The following is a 12,743-nucleotide window of genomic DNA, read 5'->3' as shown; positions in this document are numbered from 1 at the left end:
ACCCACCGTCCTCAAGACGTGACAATCTGAGTATCAGAGCCACCGCTTCCGCTCGCGCTACCACAATTTTTTTCCCCAATTCGTACCCGACAAACTCCGACGCGACGGTAGCGGATCACCTGAGGGTTCGATCTGCGTAAATCCTGACCCGAGGTGGGTTGATTTGGGGAAAATTCGTCACCACAGCGACATTCAAGCCCAATCCGCAGACGCGTTACCTCGCGGAAGAGATGGAGGCGTTCCAGACGCGGATACTGCAGGAACTGGCTGAAATCCGAGCGGCGCAGGCGAAGCTAACCGCGGTAGATGGCATCTGCGAGAAGCTAGAAGCCCTGGATGCCAAGCTATCGGAGCAGGGAAATCGGCTAGATCAGGTACAAATGAAGGTCAATTTGTCCTATGACACTTTGGGGAAGGTGCAGCAGGAGCAAGCGCACGCGACACAGTTGGGGAAGCAAAATTGTGCGCAAGGGAGTGGAAGTTCGTCACCGACTGCTTCGGAGGTGTCGGACGGCATTCTGGGTGCAAATCCTTCAGGTCAGTATCGCGCACCACCGCGTTTTCCCCCAATTCCCATTCAGATGCCGCCTGCTGGCCATGGAGTTGCTGTGGGAGGGGATGAGTCCACAGGGAAACACGCTTGGATGCCTAAGATGGATTTTCCGCGATTCGATGGCACAGATGTGAGGATTTGGTTGGACAAGTGTGAAGCATTTTTTCAGCTGTATCACATACCTGACAACTTCAAAGTTACATCCGCTTCTCTGTATCTGTCAGACAACGCAGCCCACTGGTATCAGGCATTCAAACAGCACAGCGCGTTTCATACTTGGGAACAGTTCCGGACAGCTGTGTTACAGGAATTCGATGTGAACATACACCAAGAGCGACTGAAGTCTCTGATGATGCTCAAGCAACAGGGTTCAGTCGAGGAATACAAAGTACAATTCCAACAGCTGGTGTACAATATCAGGCTATACGAACCAGCCATCAGTGACACGTTTTTGGTGACCAGATTTGTCATGGGGCTGAAAGAGGAACTGCGGAGTGTGGTGGAACTTCAGCTTCCTGTCAATGTGCAAACGGCTTCTATGTATGCTGCAGTACAGGAAGGGCTCTTAAACCAACAGAAGACATTCAAGTCTGGTTTCACTAAGAATACAGCGACTAGGAATGACAGCAGAAACAATTTCGCTCCGGGTGAGTTGTGGAAGGCCAAGCAGCTCAAGGAGTACAGACGTGCTAATGGTTTGTGTTACAGTTGTGGGGAGAAATACATACCTGGGCACAACTGCAACAAAGCACCTGCACCTGCAGCTCAGTTAAAGACAACAAAAATGATAGATCCTCACAAGATCATTTCAGATGCAATACTGGATGCTCTGATCGACGACTATCAACCTAAATGTGCTCATATCTTAGTTACTGCTCTGTCAGGTGCTGCTCACCCTAAAACAATACAACTCCGAGCTCTTGTGGGTAATCAAGTGGTGCTGATTTTGATTGACTCAGGGAGCACTCACACATTTGTAGATAAAGCCTTGTTGAGCAGAGTACCAGTAACCGCAGAGAAATTAGCATCTCCTCTGCATGTGAAAGTGGCAAATGGAGATAAAGTGGACTGTACAGAGTTTATATCCAACTTGAATTGGTGGATTCAGGGTCATGATTTTTCCACACCAATGCATGTGTTGGAATTGGGAGGATATGACATTATTTTGGGAATGGACTGGCTGGAGAAATGGGGAGTTATGCAATGTCATTGGGCTGATAAATGGATTAAGTTTAACTACCAAGGGAAAGAGATCAAGCTACAAGGAGTGTTGCCTGTTAAACAAGAGCAAATCCAAGAAGTGTCCATGGAGCAACTGCAGAAGTGGGACAAGGGCAATGACATATGGACAACTGCTATTCTGCATCACATTTGTGTTGCTCCAACAACTGAAGTACCAGAAGAAGTACAAAAACTGTTACAAGAAAATAAAGCTGCATTTGTGGATCCAAAAACCCTACCTCCCCACAGGGAGTTTGACCATGAGATACACTTAGTACCAGATGCTGTACCTGTCAACTGCAGACCATATAGGTACTCTCCCCTGCAGAAAGATGAGATAGAGAAGCAGGTTTCAGAGATGTTGCAATCTGGTCTGATCTCACCTAGTTTGAGCCCTTTTGCTTCACCTGTATTGTTGGTCAAGAAAAAAGATGGTACATGGAGGTTTTGTGTGGACTATAGAAAGCTCAACTCACTCACTATTAAAAGCAAATTTCCAATGCCTGTGATTGATGAGCTGTTGGATGAATTAGGAGGTGCTCAATGGTTCTCCAAGTTGGATCTAAGATCAGGCTACCACCAAATAAGGATGGCAGAAGCAGATGAGTTTAAAACAACATTCAAGACACATAATGGACAATACCAGTTTAAGGTGATGCCCTTTGGATTATGTACTGCTCCAGCTACTTTGCAATGTTTCATGAATTTCATTTTCAAAGGTTCAAACAGAAAATTTGTACTCATATTCATGGATGACATATTGGTGTTCAGTGGGACATTAGAAGAACATCTGCAACATTTGCAAGAAGTATTTGCAGTACTCAAGGAGAACAACCTGTTTGTTAAGGAAAGCAAATGTGCTTTTGCTTAGAAGTCCATGGAGTATCTGGGCCACATTATTACTGCTACAGGAGTAACCACTGATCCTGCCAAAACTACTGCTATGGTGGATTGTCCTACACCTCTAATGTCACTGAATTGAGAGGATTCTTGGGACTAACTGGCTACTATAGGAAGTTTGTCAAGAACTATGGTCTGCTGGCTAAACCTCTCACCGTTCTGTTGAAGAAACAAGCATTCCAGTGGACCGAATCTGCACAAGCTGCCTTTCAGCTTCTGAAACAAGCTATGGCCACTACACTTGTGTTGGCCTTGCCAGATTTTAACAAATCTTTCATAGTGGAAACAGATGCTTGCAACACTGGGATAGGTGCAGTACTCACACAGGAGGGACATCCCATTGCATACTACAGCAAGGCCTTGGGCACAAATAGTCAGAAAATTTCCATTTATGAAAAAGAATTTATGGCCATAATGATGGCTGTGGATAGATGGAGATCATATCTGTCTAAAGCCCCCTTTGTGATCAAAACTGACCACCAGAGTTTGTGCCATCTAGGTGATCAAAATCTGACATCTGATTTGCAGAGGAAGGCAATGACAAAGCTAGTTGGATTACAATTTTCCATTCAGTATAAAAAGGGAATAGAAAATACTGCTACAAATGCATTATCCAGAGTGGCACACTTGTTTCCTATGCAAGCTGTTTCCACCAGCAAACCTCTGTGTATACAAGAGATATTGAACTCTTATACTGTGGATCCTGCTGCCCAGAACATGCTACAGAAAATTGCAGTAGATGCAGATGCGTGCCCTGGATTCAAGCTCCAAGATGGTCTGATCAAACATGAAGAGATAATATGGGTGGGAGCAAATGCTGGCCTTCAAACCAAACTGATTCAAGCTTTTCATTCAACTCCTATTGGGGGTCACTCTGGGATGCTGCCCACTTATCATAGAGTCAAACAATTGTTCAGTTGGCAGGGCTTAAAGAAGGATGTGGAAAACTTTGTTAAGCAGTGCAGTATTTGTCAGCAGGCTAAGCATGAGTTGTGTAGGGTGCCAGGTCTTCTCCAGCCTCTACCAATCCCAGATGGTCCTTGGCAAGCAATCAGCATGGACTTTATCGAGGGTTTGCCTACATCAGATGGATACAATGCAATTCTAGTGGTGGTGGATCGTTTCACAAAAGTGAGTCATTTTATACCTCTGAAACATCCTTTTACAGCAGCTTCAGTGGCAAAAGTGTTCCTCAATACAATTGTCAAACTGCATGGCTTGCCATTGTCCATTGTGTCTGATCGAGACAAGATATTCACAAGTGCTTTCTGGAAAAAAATGTTTAGAGTGTGGGGAACTGAGCTACAGATGAGCACTGCATATCACCCACAGACGGATGGTCAAACCGAAAGAGTCAACCAATGTCTGGAGATGTATTTGTGATGTGCAGTACATGCTTCTCCCCACAAGTGGGCCTCTTGGTTACCACAAGCAGAGTTCTGGTACAACACCACGTACCATTCTTCATTGGGATGTACCCCATACAAGGCACTGTACGGGCATGAAGCTAACGTGGGACAATTTCAGGGTCAGACAAAGTCATTGAACCCAGATGTTCAGGAATGGCTAGCAACACACACACAGCACACTGCATTACTGAAGGAACACCTGGCCAGGGCTCAGTGCAAGTGCAAACAATATGCAGACAAGAAACGATCTGATCACCAATTCTCTGAAGGGGAGATGGTCTACCTCAGGCTGCAACCATACACACAATCGTCAGTAGTGAATCGACCATGTCCGAAGCTAGCAATGAAGTTATTTGGCCCTTTCAAGATTCTGGCAAAGGTGGGCGCAACAGCTTATCAACTGGAACTACCTCGAGGCAGTATGGTACACCCAGTGTTTCATGTCTCACAACTCAAAGAACACATTCCAGATCATACCCCAGTGTTCAAGACGCTGCCAGAACCACTGGATCTATCAGGCCCTGGACTGGTACCCGAGGAGATCCTTGATCGCAGGTTGGCCAAGAAAGGCAATGCCGCGCATCTACAAATTCTGGTGAAGTGGTACTCGATTCCAGTGTCTGCAGCAACTTGGGAAGACTATGAGGTGCTGCGCGCGCGTTACCCGAAAGCACCAGCATGGGGACAGGCTGGTTCTCCTGGGGAGGGTATTATCAGTACTAGCGTGCTGACAATGGGCGTCACATAGGTGGGAAGGCGTAAAGCAACACCGAAGGAGACGTAAAATGCTAGCGGGCGATTCAAACCTCTAGTTTGGGCCAGGAGTGGTGTGGTGGGCCGTGGGCCAGAGTTGAGTTGTAACGAGCCGGTTGCATATATAAGCAACGGCCATCCGCTGTAGCGGTATCGAAGAAATGAAAACATTCTGAACCTCTCGCTCTCTCTGTTTATCCCCTCTGTTCCTTCTCCTACCTTCCTACCTCGCCTCAGATCTCGTCGTCTCTCCTCACCTCTGACTACCCCGTGTTGGGGAACTTTGCAGAAAATTAAAATTTTTCCTACGGTTTCACCAAGATCCATCTATGAGTTCATCTAAGCAACGAGTCAAGGGAGAGAGTTTGCATCTACATACCACTTGTAGATCACGAGCGGAAGCTAGCCAAGGGGATGGTGATGATGGAGTCATACTCAAACGTGATTCGGATCACCGATGTCCAAGTGCTGAACGGACAGCACCTCCGCGTTCAACACACGTATGGGACGGGAGACGTCTCCTCCTTCTTGATCCAGCAAGGGGGAAGGAGAGGTTGAGGAAGATTGCTCCAACGGCAGCACGACGGCGTGGTGTAGTTGGTGCAGCAGTACTCCGACAGGGCTTCGCCAAGCATATACGGAGGAGGAGAGGTGTTGGGGAGGGGAGGGGCTGCGCCTTGGCTTGTCTTCAGCTCCCATGCGCCTCCCCACTATATATAGGGGTGGAGGGGCTGGTTTCTTTCCCTCCAAGTCCATTGGGGCGTTGGCCATGGTGGGAGGAAAGAAATCCCATCATTTCCTTCCCCACCGATTGTTATCCCCCCTTTTTAGGGATCTCGATCTTATCCCTTCGGGATATGATCTTATTCCTTCTAAGGGGGGATCTTGGTGCGCCTTGACCAGGGGTGTGGGGCCTTTCCCCCACTACTCACGTTCATGTGGGTCCCCCCATGCAGGTGGGCCCCACTCCGGAACCTTCTAGAACCTTCCCGGTACAATACCGAAAAATCCCGAACATTTTCCGGTGGCCAAAATAGGACTTCCCATATATAAATCTTTACCTCCGGACCATTCCGGAACTCCTCGTGACGTCCGGGATCTCATCCGGGACTCCGAACAACATTCGGTAACCACATACAAACTTCCTTTATAACCCTAGCGTCATCGAACCTTAAGTGTGTAGACCCTACGGGTTCGGGAGACATGTAGACATGACCGAGACGTTCTCCGGTCAATAACCAACAGCGGGATCTGGATACCCATGTTGGCTCCCACATGCTTCTCGATGTTGTCATCGGATGAACCACGATGTCGAGGATTCGATCAAACCCTGTATACAATTCCCTTTGTCAATCGGTACGTTACTTGCCCGAGACTCGATCGTCGGTATCCCAATACCTTGTTCAGTCTCGTTACCGGCAAGTCACTTTACTCGTACCGTAATGCATGATCTCATGGCCAACACTTTGGTCACCTTGAGCTCATTATGATGATGCATTACCGAGTGGGCCAGAGATACCTCTCCGTCATACGGAGTGACAAATCCCAGTCTCGATCCGTGTCAACCCAACAGCTACTTTCGGAGATACCTGTAATGCACCTTTATAGTCACCCAGTTACGTTGTGACGTTTGATACACCCAAGGCACTCCTACGGTATCCGGGAGTTACACGATCTCATGGTCTAAGGAAGAGATACTTGACATTGGCAAAGCTCTAGCAAACGAACTAAACGACCTTTGTGCTATGCTTAGGATTGGGTCTTGTCCATCACATCATTCTCCTAATGATGTGATCCCGTTATCAACGACATCCAATGTCCATAGCCAGAAAATCATGACTATCTGTTGATCACAACGAGCTAGTCAACTAGAGGCTCACTAGGGACATATTGAGGTCTATGTATTCACACGTGTATTACGATTTCCGGATAATACAGTTATAGCATGAATAAAAGACAATTATCATGAACAATGAAATATAATAATACTTTTATTATTGCCTCTAGGGCATATTTCCAACAGTCTCCCACTTGCACTAGAGTCACCAATCTAGTTACATTGTGATGAATCGAACACCCATAGAGTTCTGGTGTTGATCATGTTTAGCTCGCGAGAGAGGTTTAGTCAACGGATCTGCGACATTCAGATCCGTATGTACTTTGCAAATTTCTATGTCTCCATCTTGAACATTTTCACGGATGGAGTTGAAACGACGCTTGATGTGCCTGGTCTTCTTGTGAAACATGGTCTCCTTGGCAAGGGCAATAGCTCCAGTGTTGTCACAGAAGAGTTTGATTGGCCCCGACGCATTGGGTATGACTCCTAGGTCGGTGATGAACTCCTTCACCCAAATCGCTTCATGCGCTGCCTCCGAGGCTGCCATGTACTCCGCTTCACACGTAGATCCCGCCACGACGCTCTGCTTGCAGCTGCACCAGCTTACTGCTCCACCATTCAACATATACACGTATCCGGTTTGTGACTTAGAGTCATCCGGATCTGAGTCGAAGCTAGCGTCGACGTAACCCTTTACGACAAGCTCTTCGTCTCCTCCATAAACGAGAAACATGTCCTTTGTCCTTTTCAGGTACTTCAGGATATTCTTGACTGCTGTCCAGTGTTCCTTGCCGGGATTACTTTGGTATCTAGCTACCAAACTCACGGCAAGGTTTACATCAGGTCTGGTACACAGCATGGCATACATAATAGATCCTATGGCTGAAGCATAGGGGATGGCACTCATCTCTTCTTTATCTTTTGCCGTGGTCGGTGACTGAGCCGAGCTCAATCTCACACCTTGTAACATAGGCAAGAACCCCTTCTTGGACTGATCCATTTTGAACCTCTTCAAAATCTTATCAAGGTATGTGCTTTGTGAAAGACCTATGAGGCGTCTCGATCTATCTCTATAGATCTTGATGCCTAATATGTAAGCAGCTTCTCCAAGGTCCTTCATTGAAAAACACTTATTCAAGTAGGCCTTAATGCTGTCCAGAAATTCTATATTATCTCCCATCAAGAGTATGTCATCTACATATAATATGAGAAATGCTACAGAGCTCCCACTCACTTTCTTGTAAACGCAGGCTTCTCCATAAGTCTGCATAAACCCAAACGCTTTGATCATCTCATCAAAGCGAATATTCCAACTCCGAGATGCTTGCACCAGCCCATAAATGGATCGCTGGAGCTTGCATACTTTGTTAGCGTTCTTAGGATCGACAAAACCTTCCGGCTGCATCATATACAGTTCTTCCTTAAGATGCCCGTTAAGGAATGCTGTTTTGACGTCCATCTGCCATATCTCATAATCATAGTATGCGGCAATTGCTAACATGATTCAGACGGACTTTAGCTTCGCTACGGGAGAGAATGTCTCGTCGTAGTCAATCCCTTGAACCTGTCGATAACCCTTAGCGACAAGTCGAGCTTTATAGATGGTGACATTACCATCCGCGTCTGTCTTCTTCTTAAAGATCCATTTGTTTTCTATCGCTCGCCGATCATCGGGCAAGTCTGTCAAAGTCCATACTTTGTTTTCATACATGGATTCTATCTCGGATTTCATGGCTTCAAGCCATTTGTTGGAATCTGGGCCCGCCATCGCTTCTTCATAGTTCGAAGGTTCACCGTTGTCTAACAACATGATTTCCTGGACGGGGTTGCCGTACCACTCTGGTGCGGAACGTGTCCTTGTGGACCTACGAAGTTCAGTAGCAACTTGATCCGAAGTACCTTGATCATCATCATTGGTTTCCTCTTCAGTTGGTGTGGGCATCACAGGAACATTTTCCTGAGTTGCACCACTTTCCCGTTCGAGAGGTAGTACTTCATCGAGTTCTACTTTCCTCCCACTTACTTCTTTCGAGAGAAACTCTTTTTCCAGAAAGCATCCGTTCTTGGCAACAAAGATTTTTGCCCTCGGATCTTAAGTAGAAGGTATACCCGACAGTTTCCTTAGGGTATCTTATGAAGACGCATTTTTCCGACTTGGGTTCGAGCTTTTCAGGTTGAAGTTTCTTGACATAAGCATCGCATCCCCAAACTTTTAGAAACGACAACTTAGGTTTCTTCCCAAACCATAATTCATACGGTGTCGTCTCAACGGATTTAGACGGTGCCCTATTTAAAGTGAATGTAGCTGTCTCTAGAGCGTATCCCCAAAATGATAGCGGTAAATCAGTAAGAGACATCATACACCGCACCATATCCAATAGAGTGAGATTACGACGTTCGGACACACCGTTTCGCTGAGGTGTTCCAGGCGGCGTGAGTTGTGAAACGATTCCACATTTCCTTAAGTGTGTGCCAAATACGTGACTTAAATATTCTCCTCCACGATCTGATCGTAGGCACTTTATCTTTCAGTCACGTTGATTCTCCACCTCATTCTGAAATTCCTTGAACTTTTCAAAGGTCTCAGACTTGTGTTTCATTAAGTAGACATACCCATATCTACTTAAGTCATCAGTGAGAGTGAGAACATAACGATATCCTCCGCGAGCCTCAACGCTCATTGGACCGCACACATCGGTATGTATGATTTCCAATAAGTTGGTTGCTCGCTCCATTGTTCCAGAGAACGGAGTCTTGGTCATCTTGCCCATGAGGCATGGTTCGCACGTGTCAAACGATTCATAATCAAGAGACTCTAAAAGTCCATCGGCATGGGGCTTCTTCATGCGCTTGACACCAATGTGACCAAGGCGGCAGTGCCACAAGTATGTGGGACTATTGTTATCAACTTTACATCTTTTGGCATCTACACTATGAACATGTGTAATATTACGCTCGAGATTCATTAAGAATAAACCATTGACCATCGGAGCATGACCATAAAATATATCTCTCATATAAATCGAACAACCATTATTCTCGGACTTAAATGAGTAGCCATCTCGTATTAAACGAGATCCAGATACAATGTTCATGCTCAAACTTGGCACTAAATAACAATTATTAAGGTTCAAAACTAATCCCGTAGGTAAATGTAGAGGCAGCGTGCCGACGGCGATCACATCGACTCTGGAACCATTCCCGACGCGCATCGTCACCTCGTCCTTCGCCAGTCTCCGTTTATTCCGCAGCTCCTGCTGTGAGTTACAAATATGAACAACGGCACCGGTATCAAATACCCAGGAGTTACTATGAGTACTGGTAAGGTACACATCAATTACATGTATATCAAATATACCTTTGGTTTTGCCGGCCTTCTTATCTGCTAAGTATTTGGGGCAGTTCCGCTTCCAGTGACCCTTCCCCTTGCAATAAAAGCACTCAGTCTCAGGCTTAGGTCCATTCTTTGACTTCTTCCCGGTAACTGGCTTACCAGGCGCGGCAACCTCCTTGTCGTCCTTCTTGAAGTTCTTCTTACCCTTGCCCTTCTTGAACTTAGTGGTCTTATTGACCATCAACACTTGATGTTCTTTCTTGATTTCAGCCTCTGCTGACTTCAGCATCGAGAACACTTCAGGAATGGTCTTTTCCATCCCCTGCATGTTGTAGTTCATCACAAAGCTCTTGTAGCTTGGTGGGAGCGACTGGAGGATTCTGTCAATGACCGCCTCATCTGGGAGGTTAATGTTCAGCTGGGTCATACGGTTGTGCAACCCAGACATCTTCAGGATGTGCTCACTGACAGAACTGTTTTCCTCCATCTTACAACTGTAGAACTTGTTGGAGACATCATATCTCTCGACCCGGGCATGAGCTTGGAAAACTAGTTTCAGCTCTTCGAACATCTCATATGCTCCGTGATGCTCAAAACGCTTTTGGAGCCCCGGTTCTAAGCTGTAAAGCATGCCGCACTGAACGAGGGAGTAATCATCAGCGCGAGTTTGCCAAGCATTCATAATGTCTTGGTTCTCTGGGACGGGAGCGTCACCTAGCGGTCCTTCTCGGACATATTGTTTCCTGGCAGCTATGAGGATGATCCTCAGGTTCCGGACCCAGTCCGTATAGTTGCTGCCATCATCTTTCAGCTTGGTTTTCTCTAGGAACGCGTTGAAGTTCATGTTGACATGAGCGTTGGCCATTTGATCTACAAGACATATTTGCAAAGGTTTTAGACTAAGTTCATGATAATTAAGTTCTAATCAAATTATGAATTCCCACTCAGATTAGACATCCCTTTAGTCATCTAAGTGTTACACGATCCGAGTCGACTAGGCCGTGTCCGATCATCACGTGAGACGGACTAGTCATCGTCGGTGAACATTCTCATGTTGATCGTATCTTCCATACGACTCGTGTTCGACCTTTCGGTCTCCGTGTTTCGAGGCCATGTCTGCACATGCTAGGCTCGTCAAGTTAACCCTAAGTGTTTTCGCTGTGTAAAACTGTCTTACACCCGTTGTATGTGAACGTAAGAATCCATCACACCCGATCATCACGTGGTGCTTAGAAGCGACGAACTGTAGCAACGGTGCACAGTTAGGGGAGAACACTTCTTGAAATTTTTGTAAGGGATCATCTTATTTACTACCGTCGTCCTAAGTAAACAAGATGCATAAACATAATAAACATCACATGCAATTATATAGTTGTGACATGATATGGCCAATATCATATAGCTCCATTGATCTTCATCTTCGGGGCTCCATGATCATCTTGTCACCGGCTTGACACCATGATCTCCATCATCATGATCTCCATCATCGTGTCTTCATGAAGTTGTCACGCCAACGACTACTTCTACTTCTATGGCTAACGCATTTAGCAATAAAGTAAAGTGAGTTACATGGCGTTCTTCAATGACACGCAGGTCATACAAAAAATAAAGACAACTCCTATGGCTCCTGCCGGTTGTCATACTCATCGACATGCAAGTCGTGAATCCTATTACAAAGAACATGATCTCATACATCACAATTCATCATTCATCACAACTTCTGGCCATATCACATCACATGATCAATCGCTGCAAAAACAAGTTAGACGTCCTCTAATTGTTGTTGCATCTTTTACGTGGCTGCAATTGGGTTCTAGCAAGAACGTTTTCTTAGCTACGAATAACCACAACGTGATTTTGTCAACTTCTATTTACCCTTCATAAGGGCCCTTTTCATCGAATCCGCTCCAACTAAAGTGGGAGAGACAGACACCCGCCAGCCACCTTATGCAACTAGTGCATGTCAGTCGGTGGAACCGGTCTCACGTAAGCGTACGTGTAAGGTTGGTCCGGGCCGCTTCATCCCACAATACCGCCGAAGCAAGAAAAGACTAGTAGAGGCAAGTAAGATGACAAAATCCACGCCCACAACAAAATTGTGTTCTACTCGTGCAAAGAGAACTACGCATAGACCTAGCTCATGATGCCACTGTTGGGGAACTTTGCAGAAAATTAAAATTTTTCCTACAGTTTCACCAAGATCCATCTATGAGTTCATCTAAGCAACGAGTCAAGGGAGAGAGTTTGCATCTACATACCACTTGTAGATCACGAGCGGAAGCTAGCCAAGGGGATGGTGATGATGGAGTCGTACTCGAACGTGATTCGGATCACCGATGTCCAAGTGCTGAACGGACAGCACCTCCGCGTTCAACACACGTATGGGACGGGAGACGTCTCCTCCTTCTTGATCTAGCAAGGGGGAAGGAGAGGTTGAGGAAGATTGCTCCAACGGCAGCATGACGGCGTGGTGTAGTTGGTGCAGCAGTACTCCGACAGGGCTTCGCCAAGCATATACGGAGGAGGAGAGGTGTTGGGGAGGGGAGGGGCTGCGCCTTGGCTTGTCTTTAGCTCCCATGCGCCTCCCCACTATATATAGGGGTGGAGGGGCTGGTTTCTTGCCCTCCAAGTCCATTGGGGCGTTGGCCAAGGTGGGAGGAAAGAAATCCCATCATTTCCTTCCCCACCGATTGTTATCCCCCCTTTTTAGGGATCTCGATCTTATCCCTTCGGGAT

This window comes from Triticum dicoccoides, chromosome 2B, assembly GCF_002162155.2.
Source record: "Triticum dicoccoides isolate Atlit2015 ecotype Zavitan chromosome 2B, WEW_v2.0, whole genome shotgun sequence".
NCBI lineage: Eukaryota > Viridiplantae > Streptophyta > Magnoliopsida > Poales > Poaceae > Triticum > Triticum dicoccoides.
The sequence above is the reverse complement of the archived record's forward strand: the minus strand, read 5'-3'. Positions refer to the sequence as shown.